A 20,347-nucleotide genomic window follows, 5' to 3' on the forward strand; every position below is an offset into this window, starting at 1 on the left:
CAATTACACAGAACATATGCTACGAAAGAGTTGTACGTGGTGCTATCATAACAAATATTAGATGGAAAAGCCCTACTGAGAAGTCACTGGAGGCTTTCCCAAACTGATGATTATTATGCTAAAATTACTCTCTAGATCTTATTATCCCTATATCGTTCTACAAACAGAGCATATCAGAGCCAGGTTAAACCTTAAGCCAGATGTTGTCACTGTTGTTATAAAACAGTAAAACCATGTGAATGGAGACATGTCAGCTGTATCAGAAGCTACAGGTCAGCTCAAAAGTGCAGGCCCCCAAAGCCATCACTTATTTTTATAAGAATTGCAGTGAAGACCGTAATTACTGATGTCAAATATTTCATCAAAATGATATGGTGATTGAACGAAGAGCATCACTTTAGTAAATTGGAAAACTCTAAAATATTCTGGGGGTTCATTCTCCCTCTTGATGTGGAAACTTCCAGGAGAAGCATGCTATGTGATCCCAATCCAGGGAGCATTTAAGTTTCCAATGAATGATTATAATTGTTTCAAACTGATTTCCCCTAAACCATGCGTAGGTATGCCGATGTATCAAGCAATTATCAATTTTAAAACTTAAATTCCTAGCTGGAATTCCAGAACTCTAGTGTGCTTCAAAGGATGCTGGTCCCGAGGCTCAGGGAAGCATAAGGAACTCAGTTTCTGTTCCACTATCTTTTCTCCTCTCCCCCATATTTGTTTCTTCCCAAGGTTGGCTCTCTGTGTTACGTTAGGCTCTCTTTTAGGAGTCATTGAAGCTTTACATTCTCTCCTTTAGTTCCCAAAGGAAAGGTAGTTTTTCTGCCTCCTAATAACAGGCAAGAGTCCCTAGAATCACCCTAACTGGATCAGGTCACATGCTACTGACTGTCTTGGGGAATGGGATGTGTGGACCGGTTTAAGGCATAAAGCCCACCTCCATAAATGTAGATGTTGTCCAAGGAAGATGAAAGCCTGAAGGGAAACCTGGGTGCCATTAGAAAAGAGGGAGCGGCAGGACAGATTCTGGGTAGGAATTCAGCAACAGCCATTACACGAAAGAAAGGATCTGCTCTCGAGAGCACAGAAAGGGAGGAACTCAAGTGGTCTGTTAGGACACTTTCATCCATTATCTCCCTAGGTTACCGAATATTCCCACACAAGGGGGAGCCAAAACTGATGGTTACATCTACCTCTACCTCGCTGGATACCTTTCTTAAATCCCTATCTGACAAAGCCTAGTGGTAGTCAATGCCGTATTCAAAAGAGCCAGTTAATGAGTGTCACTGGCAGTTCTGAATGGGGAAATGTTCAGCCAACTTTTCAGGAACTATACAGTGGAACTTGTAGGATATCCAATGTCATTATTTGTGGAGATTTGAAGAATGCATTCTGCACCTGGCAGAGACCAGGCATCTATCCATTGGAGTGTTGCATTCCCAAGGAATAGTTGAGTGAGTAGCCTTGGGATGTCCTCAGATTCCAAGGAAGTCCAGGACAGTTTACAAGTAATACCTTGCCTACATCTAATAGGCAGTATTCCTATGGCAACTGTTATCACACGGTTAAGAGTAAGAAATCTTCATTTTACTAAAAATGAATTAAATGTATCTTTTATAAATGGCACATGAGGAAGTGGGAAAATTATCACCCATGATCCCAGATGAAGAACAAGTCTTTTAAATAGTAATCTCTTTTGTGAGCAACAGGCAAGTGGACGTTATCTAACTATGCCGCTAAGTTGACTGAAGCTCGAAGAGGTACAGTAACTTGCTCTGAGTGACAGATAGCCCACAATAACCCGGGGACCAGACCTCAGGATGAAGCTGACATTGTGGGGGGAGCAGAGAGGAGCGTGAGAAAGAAACCGAACTAGCTCCACCTGGCTCCAAATTCCATGCTCATGCTAATACACCACACACACAAATGTTTTGCTCATTTCCTAGTTAGATCAACAAAATAGGTCTTTTAAACAATGTGTCTGCAGTTGTATCCTCTAGACGTAATCAGCCACTTACTAACCTTAACCATAACAACACATTATCACGATTTTGTTTCAGCTGGTTCATTTGCAAAACAATAGGGAAGATCCTACCCAACGTGTAAGAATTTATTCCTCAGTTATTGGCACTGAATAAATACAGTGACCCTCACGGGAAATGTCAGGGCCCTGGGAAGGAACTGCAGGATGCTGGGAAGGCACAAGTCGGGGGTTGAAGGGCTCATGAGGCAGTCAGAGCCTTACGCATAGTGGGTCAACCCTTAGGCATAAACTGACGGCCGTCAGAGCCAGACTCAGAGCGTGGGGTGAAGGTCAATTTGGTTTCCTCCAGTGCGTTATTCTGCAGTGCTAAATGTAAGAGTGAAAGAATTACATACTTGGAGGTTTGGTCCTTGAGCATCCGTGTTAGTCAGTCTCCTTCTGGTACTTACAGGGAAACTGATGCTCTATTAAAGAGGACGTAAACTCTCCAGTGATGACTTTATTCTCACAATCAGTTGAAAATTTCTTTCAAGTCTGACCAGAAAATAAGTTACTTACTTTCCAGATCATATCCTTGATATCTTTTCTGTTGTTGCTGGCTCAGACTGAGAGCAACACTCTAAAGCCGTTAGCTTTAAAAAGCAAACATCTATCTTGTAACTAATTGAAAGCCACTGGTCTTTGTGGCGGGCCTTTCTCCAGACCATGGTACTTAAAAAAAAAAAAAAAGAAAAGAAAAGAAAAGTACAACAAAAATAGTAGGCTCAGCCCGAGGCCTGGCACCTATTTTGCCCTTGGAGAGCTACTAAAAACGAATCAGGCGCATTTAATTCCCTTCCTACTGATTTCCTCTGATTCAGCTGGAAGGTGTGCCCTATTAGAATGGTGACTTTATATCCTCAGATTCCATCCTGCACCGGAGAAGAGTTTAGAAACTCATTCAAGCATGTTGTTTTAAAAGAGGGGGGTTCTATACAGTGCACGGAGGATAAAGGGGAAAAGGGAGACACACACAGCACCGCACAAGGAACAGAATCCTTGCTGACTACCGTGTAAGACACAGGAATAACAGATATCAAGACATTCTTAGAAGATTCTAGAGGAGAAACAGATACATACTGGTCTATAGCTTTTGACCTTGCTGGCAAGCTCTTTTTCTAGTGTTCTCTTTCTTGCTCTCCTCCAGACAAACTGACTTCTCTGATGTAATGCTATTACGATATATGTACCAGCAGTAGGGCCTTTGCATTAGAGATTTCCTCTGCCTGGAATGTTCTTCCCTCAGATAACTACTTCCCAACTCTCTGACGTCCTTCAAGTGTTTGTTCAAATCTCACCCCAGTGAGGTGGATCCCAGTCACCTCTCTTCCTGCCCAATTCCCAGGTATGTTCCAGTCCTCGAAACATGTTTTACCTTTTCTTTATTCCATAGCACTTATCACCATCTGACTTCTTATAATTTACATGTTTATTATGTTTACTGTTCATTTACTATCTCTTCCTGCTAAAAGGTAAGCTTCATAAGGGCAACTATCTTTCAATATTCTTTTCACTGATGTGCCTGCAACAGTCAGGTACACAGAAGGCACTCAGTAATTATTTGTTGAAACAGTGAAAGATTTCAGCAGTGGGCTGGCCAAGGGTGTAAGCTGCCTGAAAGCAGGAGCACTGTTTCACTCAGCACTATGCATCTCGTGCCCATTTCAGTGCCCAACAGGAGATATTTATGCAGTTTGTTGAATTAACAAGCAGAATAATAGAAAGGTGAATAAGTTTTTTACCAGGGATACAAATGAATTATGTATAATCAAAGAGAAAATGAGAAATAATTCAGTATGTAGATCTGAGGAATGTTCTATAAAATGTTACGTATTTGAGCTGAGTTTTAAAGTACCAGCATAGAGAAATCGTCCAGACTGAAATGTACCTACTGAGAAATAGATCATTAGTGAGCCCTTGAAAGTCAACATACTATTTATAAATCAGGTAAAAGCTAGTAAATCAATAATTAGAACAAAACGTGAAATTTCCTATCCAAGGAAAAAAATTTTAAGAAAGTATCATACCTGGCTTATATTTAACTTACAGTATTTCCAGAGTTGCAACATGCATGAAGTCTGCTCAGTTACTATTCGAGAACAAATTATGAATGCTCGGGTTCATAAATTTTGAAAATATGTGAGAAAAGGCAATACTGAAGTAAAAGAAAAGCTGAAATCTTGCATTTCAAAGAAATCTTCAAAAAACATAAAACATGATGGGAATGCTCTCTGGAAAAGTCTTCCCAAACATAAAGTTTTACTTAACTGCATTTAAAGAGATAGAGTCCTGAAATATTGAGAAGACCACCTTAAAAAGCTTCTTGTATAGCAAAGCAACATTACTTTACTTTTCCTCAGAGGCAAAATTTCCAACGATTCATGATTTTTCTGCTAAAATTTATGAAGCATCCAGCAAGGCTTTGAGTTTATTATTAAATAAAAATGTGAAATTGAAACATCAGGTATAAAAATCTTAAGCTTTTGTGCTCACCTTTCAGGGTCTGGATTACTCCAATACCACATTCCCATCCTTCAGTTTGGGCCTGCAAATTTCCATTAACACTGAAATGTAAAAAAAAAAAAAAAAAAAAAGACATCATTGAGAGTTTCTAGACACTAAGTCTACTCAGTAATACTTGCCTAAGAAACCCTAATAATAATATCTACATCCTTCTTTTTCGAATAAAGTATTTGAGAAGTTTACAAGTCCCAACACAGATATTTATCAAATCTTCCTTCTTTTCTCTGTGCTCTACCTGCTATAATCTTAGTTGCAAACCACTGCTACCTAGGTTTGGAGAGCTGCCTGGACTTAGACGCTCACTGTCAGATTGCAGCTGTGATTCAGTCGATTCCTTTTCAACATGCTGACAGCAGAGATCTTTCTGAACACACACCAGATCATCTTAGTCTCTCACTAGAACCCATCAACGGTTTGCCAGGGGCCTTGGAATAAATTTCACAGTAGCCAACATGGTGTGGTAGGTGACCCTAGGATGTCTAGCGCTGTCTTTAACTCCTTCACTCACCATACCACCTTTCATTTGATATAATCACATCACTTGCTCTGATTACTTTCTTTTTTGCCTGTTCACCTCACTAACAATGCAACCTTGTTGAAGAGAATTTGTGTATCTTATTCTGGAATATAATTAAGTACTTAGTATTTATCCTTGTATACATAGATGAAGGAATTAACCGATTTGAAAGAAAAATTTGTCACTCTGTTTTCCTCAATGATTTTATGTAATGGAGGGAGCAGAATATGCCCCACCCCCAAAAGTGACACTTTGGCATGTACAATATTTTGAGCTAAAGGCAATCAAGACCCAGCAGACTCAGAAAAGCTTTTTACCTCCCTCTTAACTGCCTAAAAGAACTTCAAAAGGGGCCCTGTACCAGGAAGAGAGCTACTACCAGGGATAACTTCTTTATCTGAGAGATACGTGCATGGCAGGGCAAACATCTGTTTACCAAACATCTGCTCCTCTGATGGTCCTATAAACTGACCCTTCTTCTTTGAAGTCCAAGACCTCTACCCTTTTCCTTAGCTCAGAATGATATATAAGCATCAATCACCCAACTACCTTTGAGTGTCCTATTTTTATGGGACTCCTTGCATAAGAAGTTAAATTTGCTTTCTCCTGTTAATCTGTTCTATGGCAAATTAATTATTAGACCAGCCAAGAAAAAAGGAAAGAAGGCAATTTTTTTTCCCTTTCCTACAATAACTTCTACAGAATGAGAAGACACATACAAAAAGAGTAGACAGTGGAAGGTAAAACCTTTTTCATGTCCGTACAAATAGCACAATCACACAATTCTGATTAAATTGGAATTACTCTTTCAGATGTCAAGAATGCCATTTGCTTTTATACTTGAACATCCATAAATGAAATACAGAAATCATAATTTTGAAAGTTTACATTGGCCATTGTAAAAGTGTAATAAACACACAATGAAAAAATTGTCCAAAGTTATACCCTGGCTCTACATTTTTTTCTCCCCCACATTGTATTCTTTATTTGTCTTCATTTTTATATATTGAGGCTAACTTACATGCAATAAAATATAGAGACTTCAAGCATACAGATCAATGAGTTTTGACAAATAATGATATCTTTATAATTAAAATATAGAACAACACCACCATCCCAAGAAATTCCCTTGTACCCCTTCTTGTCAGTGGCCCCACTCTCATTCCCAGCCCCAGGGAACCAAGGCATTGGTTTCTATCACAAAGTTGAATTAGTCTGTTCAAGAAATTTATACTAACTAAATCACAGAGTATGTATATTTTTGTACTACTCTTTGCACGTGCTCGTTCATGCAACCCAGTAATTTTGGGATTCCTCCATGCTGTTACAAATGTCCATAGTTCATTTCTTCTTATTGCTGATTAGTGCTCCATTGTCTACCCACGCACCTATGTATGGGCACATAGGTTGTTTCCAGTTGTGACTATAACAAGTAGAACTGCTGTGAACATTTGTGTAGGAGTCTTGGTATAAACAAACTCTTCTCTTGGTTAAAACCAAGGAATGGAATTGCTTAGTCATATGGCAGGTGTATGTTTTACTATATAAGAAAGTGTCCACCCTTTCTCTTAAATTGATTGTGCCATATTCCTCTCTGAACAGAAATATATGAGTTCTCACTTTATGTCCTCACCAACACTTGATAATGTTGTTCTTTTTGTTTGTCCCCTAGGTCTTCCAGCGAATGAAGTGTTATCACATGGTGGTTTTAATACACATTTTCCTGGTATTGATGACTGACATTATTGAGCGTTTTTTATGTACTTACTGGCCTTTCCTACACATTTGTCTCAAGGCCTCCTCTTGCTCTCCGCTGAGTTGTTTATTATTCATGCTGTTATCACTGTTATTATTACAGTAGTTCTTTTCATCCTCTAGATTAGGCTTTTGTCAGATAAATGCATCACAGATACTTTCTCCCAGTTCCCAGCTTGCCTTTTAATTTTCTTAAACATGGCTATTGAAGAGCAGGTCTCAAAGTATTTTTTGATAAAGTCCCTGGCCCTATCTTACATGTGGAATCCTCAGGACCTATATGGAAATAGTGGGATTGTTCACAAAGTAAAATTTTTCATTCTGTTTCTTGAACTACAGTTTGACAGAGACTCTCTATTTTTCTATGCTATGCATTATTACTATTTTACTCTCACTTTTATTTGCTTGGATTTTATGAGAAAAAAAACTGAACCAAAAACTAAAACCAATGTCAAGGAGTCCATAAAGATTTGGGATTTTCAAAATTAGATGACCTATAAAAATCAAAAGACACTGTATAAAAATCATAAAATATCTATTTTATATATATTTTTGATAAATATTATACATATAAATTATCCTTAACCTAGTTCTCATATTTTGCTCATAACAAAAAATTAATGACTAGTGACTTTTAAAAAATAATTTCACCTGAAAAACGTAAATGACCTGAGTATCTTAATATGCCAAATAAATTTTGAAGTGGGTAAATTAGGTAGACTTCATGACTTTTCAGAAGTGGGTAACTGTAGAAAGAATACAGTTAAGCCATAGTTTATTCCTGGCACCCCATTAATTAGCTATGTGATCATGGGAATTCTGTAGACCTCTTTGGTTCTTAATGTTGTCAACTATAAAATTAAAGCTAACATCTTCCCGAGCACACATGTTGGGGTAACGGGGATAGTCACATTGTAGAAAAATAGCTATTTTCTATGTTCTACCATTTTAAAAATGTATTGTTAATTTCTGATATACAATTGGCATATTTAGATAAGTCTTTACACAATATTTTTCACAGAGAATTAGTAAAAATCTAAATGTCTTTTCTAAATGTACCATTCCTTGAATGATAAGAGTTGGAAAATGAGTATTTTTAATCGAAACTAACCGCTGTAATATGATTACAAGCTCTAAGATGAATATGCTTATGAAATTAAAATAATAGCTTTCTGATGAAAATAAAGTTTAAAATGTACTCGTAAAGCAATACTTCAGGAAAACAGACATATGCATAACTCATGTTAATCATACACGTGCTCCCTTGCCAAAAACATCTGTCTAAGATACACTTCAGTATACAACATACCAAATATTCATGCAAGAATACCGTGACTAAGAAAAGAGCATCTTTATGCCAATCCTTGAGTCTTCAGTAATTTATTAATAATTACAGGAAATATATTAGAGTCACTGTATTATCTTTTTCATACTCAAGTAGATGTCCTCTAAGATTTCGCTGAAGGACTCTTCTCTTCTTTGAAATTTGTTCACTTAGGCAGCTCAAGAAAAGGAAGAACTCCAAGGCAGAGTGCGCACACTTGAAATCAAAGGTAAGAGGAGTCGGGAGAAATGTCTGTGGGGAGGGCTCATTAGGTAGAATCTATTTTATTTAACAAGGAAACAATAAGAACTCTGTAACATAGTTAATAATATTAATTTTGTCTGCATATTTCTTATAATTTTCATGTCATACCAGGCCTTAAAGTTCTTTTATTAGGGTTTTTTTTTCTTAATATTACCCTTTCTTTTTCTCTGACATTCAAAACAGAACCTGACAAATAACTTCTATATATAAAACAAGTAAAAATTAGGGGGGAAATCTTTGATAAAATCTAGAGTAAAGCTGGAAGATATTTTAGTATTTGAAGCTTGAAATTTCTGAAAATGTGAACTCTTCATATGGAAATGATAAGAATAAAAGAGATAAAAATATTACCTATGGGAGGATGGCACAGACTTTGAAAGCTATTAAATGTACCATCAATTTTCTATGAGATGTTCAACACTGTTGAACAGGAGTTAACTTCTGGCTAAAATTAATAGCAATTAATCTTATGGTTATTTATGCAATCCATTTGGAAAAGAATTAGTTCATTTTAGCATAGATCCTGAAACACTTCTATAATTGAGTCACTTTTGGTTTCTAAGCTGAAAATCCTAAAGACATCCAGCATATAGTAATGACCCCAGGTTTCCATGAAGTGTGGATATGGAACGAGTGTGGATGTCTAGCTCCACTTTGTACCGAAGAGATGGTGGTGATTCATAAGCTCTTCTTTCCTGAATTCTCAGTTTTAAACCCTTCCTTGGCTCAATTGCTGAATTTGTGGAGCAAAGTTTTTGTGTTTATTTCCAAAATACGCCATGTAATTCGAAGTATTTACTAGGTTCTCTGAAGGTAAAGGTTTCGCTGTATTCAATGGTGTTTCTCAAAATATTGGCGGTAGCTCTCCAATTCACCAGTTTTCTTCATCCTGTACATCTGGCTGCTCTCTATCTGCATTCTCTCTGCCAAAATAAACATTGATCTGCATTGTGACAGTAGGAGGACTGTTAAATGTTTTTTGGTCAAACAAGGTCTTTTACCACAGTATTACTGCTGCGGTAGCATTTGATTCATACCACATATCATGTTACTGAATTTCAAAATTCTATAGACTTTTTTTGCTTATGATCACACTTTCCTTTTTCTCTAGAACACGAAATTTTCAGGACAAAGACTGTGTCCTATTAATATTAGTATGCCTGGTCTCTATCAGACCACTTGGAACTCAGGAACAACTGAATAATTATACATTATGTTAAATGAATTCATGAATAAATACACAGCAGAGCAAAACAGGATGAATGCATAGGGCTTCCCAATCTGACTGGCCAATAAAATGAGCAAACAATTCTCTTGAGGCCATGGCTGGTAGCTACAATGAGTAATAGATGATTTTATGCTCCTCAATCTCTTCTATTTTATACTTAGATCCCCTGTGAAAAAGCATTAATGCCCTTGAGTCATAATGATTAGTCTCTAAAAACATAAAGATTAGGGGAAAAAAAAGATACATCTTCTCTTCTGAGTACTGTACAGAGACATTCATCTCCTAGATATTTGTTGCTAGAAGAAGGTAGAGCAGTGTCGCTGGTGGGGCTGGGAAGAAGAGGTCAGAGGGGAGTGAGATGAGTTGGGCAGGCATGGTTATTGAGCCAGCAGCCACGATCTGGGCTGGGAAGGCGTGCACACAGCGGTCCCCATCTGCCGTGCTGACTTGTTTGTTTCTCCACCAGTCACAACTTGTGCGGGGACTTGTGGAAGGGAGGTGTGGTTCCGTTCTACAAATACGTTTCAATAGTGAAGAAAGTTCAGGAAGAAAGGAAAGAATATGAAATTCTAAATGAAGTTAGTTAGGAAAGACTTTGTTTTCCTTCTTCTCTCCTTCCTTCCTTTCTCCCTCCCTCCCATCTTTGGTTCCTTCCCTCCTTCCGTTCATCCGTCAATATATCTTTCTCTTCTGTCAGAGAGAATATTCTACATGAACAAATTCAACATAAAGCACTCATATTACATAATTATAAAGAAGAGTGGGGTGGAACATCAGCTGGTATATCTGTCCATTTACTTTAAAGTAAAACTTCAGACCATCAACACTTACGATTAGGTTATGTATTGTCTTGTAAAGAAAAAAAAAAAGATACTCACTATGTTAACTGACTATTTAAGACACCTCCCTAAACAACAAATAGTGGGAACATGGCATGGAGTCAAATTTCTAAAGATAGAGTTCCAGCTAATGATTTGTTTGGAAAATCTAAGTTGATGGTCAACTCAGAAAAACAGACCCCAGTTTACTGTCACTGGCTTGTCTGCCCTTTATTCAGTAAACAATGGACAAGGTTTGAATATAACAGATCTATATTGATGTACGATAAAATAGTTACACGTCCCAACATCATAAAAGATTTATGTTTTTATTCAGCGTTTATGTTGATATCTTAAGAGCAAGCACATCACACGTCGCTATGTAGTGACAAGACCTAATGCGCTTTGGCAGAGCTTCAGTATAAAAATGAGAAGGTGTTGACTTCATTACCACTCTGGCAATACATCTGCAAGAGTGTTAATGACTATTAATGGCCTAGTCCTCAGCCAGAAGAATGCCTGAAGTCAGTGGAAGTGGCGTTTTATCTGCTCTTAAACGTTAAAAACAGAGAGCCTCCTCCAGTTGCATTCGTAAGTGCCTTTCCTGCTCTGCAAGTAATCACATCCCCCACTTAACTGAGCTTTTAAAAATGTTTGAATTCAAGGCAAGCCCAATTTCTCCACTCTGGAGGTTTTGCCCCCTTCCTCTTCTTTATAACAACGAACGTACTTGGCTTTTGTCAAAAAGGAGTTGAAGATGAATGAGAACAAAATTGTTTTTTTTAAAAGACCTTTGTCTCTTTTCAACTTTGCAATATAGAAACTTCATTGTTTTAGGTTTACCCAAGAAGAGTTACTTCTTTCCTGTTCTTGTTTGTTTTTGGAGACAGATGAGTCTAAACAATCTGATGATAGAATGCACTAGGAATCAACCCATGTTTCTGAAGCCCACATGTGTTCAGGGTTCTTTTTTCTCCCTCAGACAAGTCTCTCTCTCTCTCTTTTTTTTTTTTTTTTTTTTTTTCTTTTTCCTTTTGGTCCCTAGAGGATCTAAATCAACAAGTTATTAGATGAGGAATGGAAGCTTCTGTTTCAGAAAACACAACTGCAGCTAGACAACAGAAAACAGATGCCAATTATTTGCCAATGGCTGCTAGAAAACAAAACATTTTATGACATTTACTTTGCCTTAGCAGAACCGCTGCTGATGCCAGAGAAGTATAAACTGGTCAAATTACCAGCAGCCGGTTTTGAAATGTGGGGTTTAATGATTTGGAATCTTGCTCTGCGTTGGGCCATTTTGTGACCTACAGATTTCTTTGAACACCGATTCCACATGCAACTTGAGGTTTTAAAAGATGAATAGGAACAGTATGTGTAATCGGTATGTCTAATTAAATATTTGATATATTTTAATATTTTACCCCATCGCCTTGCAATGCCACTAGTTTTCTAGATACAGGAAAGATAACTTTTAATGTTTGCTACTTGGAAGTGACTTCCTTGACACACATTTTTATTTCATGTGGCAAAGGCTTCAAATTAAACATCTTTTTTTTTTTTTTGCATTGAATTCAGCTGAATTATTCATTGTTAATGTGATGTCACAAGCAATGTTTAAGTATTTTTCCCTACAGTAGTTAACAGAGACTTCATTTAGACACAGTCATTATCCAGCTAACCCCATAAGAATATAAATTTTCCATTAATATTTTTAGATCAAGTGTCTCACCTTTGGAACATATTTCTGAAGAATATCTTGAGCTGACTTCACTGAAACTAGCAGTTATGTCAAATAAATTTCTATCAGCCATGAGACTGTGCTGTGTTAAAGATCGAGATTTGCAAATAAAGTTGCTTTTTTTTTGGAAATCTTATGAAATATGTGCCTACTTCTCTTCTCTTCATAGTGATTTGAAGAGGATGTGAAGAAAATCATTTAATGCATTTTCCTTGATAACTTAGAGTTACCATCAGGAGTGGTGTTGTAAAATCTGTCCTAAGTATCTCACATCACCTCAAGAAGTGTCCTGAGCAACTGAGAAGTGAACTAAATTAGGGAGAACACTTACATCAATGCATATTTGTTGAAAATGTAAGCTGAAAAAATGATGCTCAAAGTAACTTAAAAGGAATACCATGCTTCTCAGTTTTTAGGACGCACATGAATCGCTGGGGATCTTGTCAAATGCAGATTCTGATTGAGTTGTTCTGGAATAGTGCCTGGGATTCTACAACCCATAGGATGATTTCAAAGCACTTTTGAAGGCAAGAGTGTAGATGATAGGAGGTGGGGCCATTCTTCACTGAACAATAGTGATTTCCTGAAATACTCACAGCCAATCTCAGCATTCAAGGTAACTGATAACTTGCAGTCAGGACTTGGAGAACCCTGGTCCAGCCCATCTCATGAGTAATGACTGCTATCAACCTCCTGGTTCCAGTGCGACGTGTGAATGCTGAATGATGGACTACACAGGCTATGCACCTTTTCTTTCTAGATTCAGCAGATTTTTTTTTATAAAGTTAAAGTTTACAATTATTACAAGAAGCACAGAGACTACAGTACACACCAACAGAAGTAAAAAGAAAAGTGCATTATGCATCTTCCACTGCAAATCCACAGTACAAAAGATACTGTCATTTAAATATATAATATAAAAAACGAGAAGAAAAACAATATAATTTAAAAAATCATGGATATCATAATGCAACACACTGGAACCCACTGGCAGCTTCTGAAACCCAAAGGCAGTCCACCTGGTGGAGCTCCTGATTTTGGGAAGTGGGGTGGTACTACAGTACTAAGACCTTTTATAGTGTGTGTGTGTGTGTGTGTGTGTGTGTGTGTGTGTGTGTGTGTGTGTGGAGACAGAGATTAAAAGAGACACTTCAAAACTAGAGAAACATAAATGAGAGATTATTATGTCATGATTGGAGAAACGGGAAATAGAATTGCACCCTGAGCTATGACCCAAATGAGCAGTGTGTCTACTTCCCAGTAGCCTATCCTCCCAATATTGGCGTCAATCACACTGAACATCTGGATAAGCGCCACAGCAAAAGAAAAGGCAATTTACTCACAGTTGTTTCTACTCCCATTCTTCTGAGCAATAGAATCTAGAAAGAGACATGGATTCCGGATAGTATTTTAATGACCTTGATACACATTCATTTGGCCTGCACTTAACCAATGTCATGACGAACCCATCTCCTCTTATTTCACTCCATCTCCAGTTAGAGGAAAACTTCCAGTCACATCAGAACCACAGGGGATCATTGCACTAAGCCTGAGTGCCGTAGATCACATTCTCTGAAGCCCAATTCCCACCCTGTCTCATACCCCAAACACCTGGGATAACTTCATGGCTGCTTCTTCAGAAGACAAGAATTTTGGCAGATTTCCTGTCTCACTAGGGAGCAGCTGGCAGAATGTCATAGTCAATTAGGGAGGGAAAAGTTTATAATATCCTTTTGAAAGATTCAGGACTCATAGCCACACTGAATGAATGGATTCTGAACTACATCACACTCCTCTCATCACACCTCCAGCCCCCAAGTAGCACTGATCCCTCTGCAGATGTATTTCTTCCCCTTTTATTAATCTGCACCCAGCCTGACTGCACAACTGCATGCCTAGAGTGTTGTCATTGTCTTCGAACTGGTCTACCTGTCTCATGTTTTCATAAATTTAAATAAGTGTCTCATTAATCCTCCAAAATTCTACCAGTTGTCTGCTTAATAACCTTCACTATCTCCATTGAGCTACAAGAGTAAATCTGTTATGCAAAGTTGTCCACAAAACATAGACACAGCATCTTGTGAACTTATGAAGACTGTCCTCTACTGTGTCCCAAACAATCCATGCTTCATATCATATCTGTTTAGATTTTAGTGACTTTCTCACCACTTATCTATAACCTGAACACTTCTCCATTCATTCTTTCCTGAAGCCTCATTTGGCCATTCAAATCCTAACAGATTTCTCCCACAGCAACTGTTATACTCTTCACTGTGGTACTTGTTCTTATGCTACTTTATGGGGCTTTTTTTTTTTTTTTTCTGCTGTTGCTATTCTTTTCTTTTTAAGTATTATGTTTGTGATACATAGAACTCTTGTGCCCCCACTGCATAAGGTTTGGGAGGGTAAGCATTGGAGTCAGTCTGGATTTGAGTTTTAATGAGTGAATGCTAATTCTCATTGATAAATCAGGGATGAAAACATCCAGCTTTTCAGGATTATTGTGGGGCTTCAGAGATAATGAATGTAAAGTGCCTAGAACAGTTCCTGAAGCAGATTTCTATTCTCAGAAAATGTTAGCTTTTATTAAATGCTGATATTAACAGAACCTAAGGACATTGCAAGGTATGACATATTTCCATCACAATATATTGAAGAACACTCTGTACAGAGTGTATATACAAAAATGTTTCTTTCATTTGATTTGATTGAAATTTTCTGAATTAAATGTTAACTTGGAGCTAAGGAGATTATATGATGGAAATCCTAACCAACTTATTACGCATGTATTGGTCCTAGAGAGCAATTCCTCTATGGCCATATATAACCCATACATGGCCTCTGTGCCTCTGAGACACTGTCATTTATTTGACATGATTGTACTTTTCAGAATCACTCATCATTAGTACAAAGAATATAGGATGACTTTAGCTAAATTAGTAACTGGAATCAGAAGAAAGTTTAAAAACTGATCTTACAAATCACAATGTCTTCAGGAAGTAAATAAATAATTTAGGTTTGACCTAAACTGTAATCATGAATATGTTACCAAAAGGACTTCAGGAGGCAAATATGTTTTCCACACATATACCAAAATATTTGGCACTTGGTAGATACTAAATTTTTACTGAATGAGTGAGTGAATGAATGACAAAATTCTACTTGAATTCCTATGAATCTTGAGGAATAGCTTTGTCTTACTATTGTTGAAGGATTTCTAATTTATGATTGATCAAAAGTATTTAATCTGAGTATCTGCCATCAAAAATTGTTGAGTACTGTGCTCCCATCACTGAGCCTAGTGCATTGTCTAAAGGAAGATGCATAAAATCATTTTATTTTAATTAATTTAGATCTCATAATTAATGTAGTATTGTTAATAATTATTGTGGCTTCATCAAACATATGTATTTTGGTCACTATTTTGTAGCAGAATTTTCATGATGAGGTTATCAATTTAGTTAAAGATACGTGATTTCTACTACGTGTAGTTTTCAATACCACTGGCTGTAGAACCCTTCCAAAGTACTAGAATTCTTACGGCAAATTTTGGATCTGGGAATATCTTCTCAGTACCTTCTCTGACCTCTTGGAAACACACTGTGAGAGACCTCAGAGTAAGAACATTTCTTTGACATCTATAAACATCTAAACAAATTCATCTGCCCAGTGGAACTGACGGGGATTAGTGCCCAAACCATCCATTTGCCTCAAGATCAAGAGTTGTGTAGATTTTCAGTCCATGTTGCACAGTCTTTCCCTGGAAGGTTTGAAGCCATCCTTCATTCCTGTGTAGTCAGCTAGAATGTCATTCAGCTAAAATTGTATACCTGAAGCTAACTGCCTCTCTTCTTCTGTTTGTTTCATTAAGACAGAATTTGGTTTATGATCAGTACTACTGTCTTGGGACAGAGATTAATCACAGTAAGTTTGATGAATTTATCCCATCAAGGGTGAATCCAATTTCATCAATCTGAAAATAACAATCATCAACTTCAATAAGAATTTTCATTTAATTTTTGAAATCTATATCTATATCTGTATCTATATCTATATATATACATCTTAGAGAAAAATGTCATATGGTCATAGAATTTTTATTTCACTTTTGAAAAGTATGGGAAGATGTTAAATGTGGATAATGATTTCATAAAACAATTTAAAGTTGAAGGCTATATTTGACAGTAGCTCTATTTTTAAAAGTGTATTTGTAGTTTTTTAGCCAATATCTGCCTCTTGGCAGATTTTGTATTCTTGGAAAAAATTATATAGGGCACTGTGGCATTTAAATTGGGAAAGAATGAGGCTTATTATCTCTGTTCTATAGCATGTAAAAAACTAATTTATCAAATAACTAATTGTCAAATTACATTCCAGACTAACTGAAAATCAAGAAGAAGTTCTGATAAATTTAAATGAAAATTTTGGTTATCTTAAATAATTATACAAAATCACCTCTAATGCATGCAAAAATAATTTCTCCCTCATTTTTAATAAGCCCCGGAAACATTTTGATCCTCCTCTTAGGACCTAATGCACATGTATATTAGGAAACCTGGAAGCTCTTTTCATAAAAAAAATTTAAATATGCTTTCATATATAAGCAGATAATGAGTATGTAAGTCAATGTTCAGATTATGATATAGAGTAATCTACAACAGGAAAGAGTAATTTGGAAATTACTCAAGTAGTGTTTAGATTATATATCTATCATCAAAGTTAAAATTTTAATAAAATACTGTATATCAATTAAGCTTATTTAGAACCTGAATATACATTTATTTGTTGGCATCTACTTATTAAGTTTGAAATTCACAAAATATTATAGGTTTGGTGGATATTTTTAATGTATGTATTTTATTGGTATTCATATAAAACATCTGCTCGTTAAAGAGGACGTCTTCTATTTGTCTCATGCACTCTTACTCAATGTGTCCTTTCCCTCGAATTGTATTTGTAATATATGTGTTAATTACTTGTTTTTCTGAACTAATTACTAAGTTTCTAAGAGTCACTTTTACACCTCTTCCTTAATAAGTACTTCTAAGTATTCAGCATATTATAGTTTGGCTTAATATACATTATAGTCATCAGCTAACTGAAATCTTCCTTGATTGCCCCTGGCAGCTAGTTGCTTAGTGCCCTATGCGCTCTCCCCTAGAAATAGGGGAGAGAAAGAAAGAGACAGAAAACTTTTTAAAGATATAATGGCTAAACATATGTCAAATTTGGTGAAAAACATCCATCTATGTACTTATTAAGCTTATTGAACTCCACATAGGATACATACAAAGAGATTTACAAGCAGACACATCATAATTAAACTGCCAAAGGGTAAAGGAGTGTCTTCAAAACAATGAAGTTAAAAACTACTCAACACATAAAAGAGAATCAAAATTAACAGCTGACATCTTACTGGAATTAATGGAGGACAGAATGTAGGGAGACAACATAAATATCTGTAGACAATAAAGATATTAACCAATAATTCTAATAGTAAAACTATACTTCAAAAATGAGGAAAAATATACGCAAGCCCTATCTTTTCCAAAAAAGATCTGTATCTAACTGAAATCTATATATTTAAAAAAGGATTCAACAGCATATTACTATGAATTTCACAGAAATTGAAAGGATTTTAAAGGAATATGAACAACTTTATGCTGAAAAAATAGAAAACTTAAGTGAAATATACAGAGTTCTAGAAATAAATAAATTACCTAAATTGACAAAAGAAGAAATGAAAAATCAAACAGACCTGTAGTAAGTAGAAAAGTTAAACTGGTACTTAAAATATTCTCAAGAAAGAAAAAGTCATGCACAGATAATTTTATAGGTAAATTCTATCAAATATCTAAAAAGAGATATAAATCATTCACAAACGCTTACAGAATTCAGTCTAGAACACTTCTCAACTCATTCTGTGCAGTCAGTTTTGGTGCTAAAGCCAGGTAAGAATGTCACAATAAAAGGACACTAAAATCAATGTTTCTCCTAAATACTGACAAAAAATCTGCAAGATATCAGCAATCCAAAATTCAGCATATATAAAAATTTACATCATGACCAAGTGGAATTTATCACAGGAATACAGATCTGTCTAATGTTCAATAATCAATTAATGGAATACAGTATTTATATATTAAAGGATAAAACCCACAGGCTTATCTCAATAAACAACAACAAAAAAAGCATTTTAACAAATCCAACACTCATTTGTGATTTAAAAAAAACAAACAGATCTATCAACAACTCCCCCAGGAGGAGAAGCAAACTTCCCCAATTTGATAAAAGGCATCTACGAAAAACCTGCAATTAACATCCCATTTAACGCTGAAAGAGTAAACACTCTTTCATTAAGATTAGAAACAAGACAGCAGTGTCTACTCTTGCCTTTTATTCGGCAATATATTGGGTGTTCTAACTACTACAACTAGGCAAGAAAAAAGAAATAAGGGGCATCTAGTATGAAACAGAAGAAATAAAACTGTCTTGATTTGTAAACAGCATGATCCTATATACTGAAAATTATAAGGATATTTTAAAAACTAACAGAATTGATAAATGCATGCAGAGAGGGTCACAGAACACAAGTTCAATATATAAAAATCAACTGAAGTTCTAAAAACTAACAAGAACATTCTAAAAGCGAAATTCAGAAAAGAGTTCTATTTGCATAGTATCAAAAATGTAATACTTGGGAATAAATTTAAACTGAATACCACGAACTTTAAAAGTTTGCTGGGAAAAATGAAGATGGTCTAAATAAAGGTATATTCCATATTCATGGATTGAGAAGACTCAATATGTTAAGAAGATAATTACCCCCAAGGTGATCTACATAGTCAACACCATCTCTATCAAAATATCAGCAGACATTTCTTCTTATTCCAGTGACCCTCACTCTTGTATAATCATCCCTTTCCCTCTGAGTGGGATTAGAACCTACAAATATAATATTACTCCTTTGATAATGTTACATTATATGGCATTATATGGCAAGAAAGAAATTATCCTCTTACGCTGAATGGAATCTCATGAGCCCTTTAACAGAAGAGAACTATCTCCTGCTAGTTAAAAAAGGGGTGGAAGATGGGGATAAGCAAGATTTGAAATGTGAGGACAAGATGCACTGTTGGTGATTTGAAGATTGAAGGGTCACCTGGGAAGGAATGTGGATGGTCTCTAAGAGTAGAAGAATGTCTTTTGGCGAAAAGCTGGCAAGGAAATAGGGACCTTAGACCTGTAATATCAAAGAATTGAATTCTGCCCACATTTTGAATAAACCTGAAAGTTTATTCTCCCAGGTCCTTGAGATAAGAGCCCAGTTTGGAAGACATCTTGACTTCAGCCATGTCAGACCTTGAGCAGAGAATTCCCACAAGCCTGCTCCCATGTCTGACCTACAGGAGTGTGGGCCAGGAGCTGAGTGTTGTTTTAAGCAGCTAAATTTGTGGTAACGTGTTTTGTGACTACAGAAAACTAACAGAAAGAACTTACAATTTTAAAACATTAAATAGTGTTGGTAAGGATATGTAAAAACTGGAATCCTCAAGATTCGCTGATGAGTTGTAAAATGGTTCAATCACTTTGGAAAACCAGCTTGGAAGTTTCTTTAAGAGTTAAATAGAAATTTACCATATGACCTAATAACTCCCTCCTAAATATCCACCCAAGATAAATGAAACCTATGTCCATATGAATATTTATATGTGAATATTTCCAGAAATATTATTCGTAATAGCTCCAAATGAGAAAAACCCACAAGTCCATGAATTGGTAGACAAAATGGTATACTATTCACCAACAAATAGGAACAAACTAATAAGAAACATAGCTTTTTTTTTCAGGTTGCTTTAATTTGCATTTTCTTAATAAGTAAGGAATTTAAGCTTCTATTTATATACTTATTTAATTATATATATGTGTATATATATATAGATGAATTGTCTATACAAATGTTTAATCTATTTTTTACTAGGTGATTGTTTTGCACTGTTGAATTTTGAAATTCTTTATATATTCTAGTTATGATTACTAGTCCATAAATTTGAGGGAAGAATGTAGGCCCGTAGCCTCCCTCTTTTGTTTCATTTTGATTTGGTGGGGAACAATCCTATACAATGGTTGTGGTGTTGTTACACATTCATCTAA

The 20,347-nt window shown here is 36.0% G+C and overlaps 1 long non-coding RNA gene across 2 annotated transcripts in view; it reads right to left on the minus strand.

The window, feature by feature from the left end:
* The window catches only part of LOC123613725 (uncharacterized), a 1,048,954-nt gene that overhangs the window by 590,678 nt on the left and 437,929 nt on the right, over window positions 1-20,347 (minus strand). For both annotated transcript variants that reach the window (XR_012508401.1, XR_012508400.1), the window contains exon 5: window positions 4,517-4,587. This is a non-coding gene — a long non-coding RNA (uncharacterized LOC123613725). The remainder of the gene's footprint in view (window positions 1-4,516; window positions 4,588-20,347) is intronic.

The sequence above is a fragment of the Camelus bactrianus genome, chromosome 7 (genome assembly GCF_048773025.1).
Source record: "Camelus bactrianus isolate YW-2024 breed Bactrian camel chromosome 7, ASM4877302v1, whole genome shotgun sequence".
NCBI lineage: Eukaryota > Metazoa > Chordata > Mammalia > Artiodactyla > Camelidae > Camelus > Camelus bactrianus.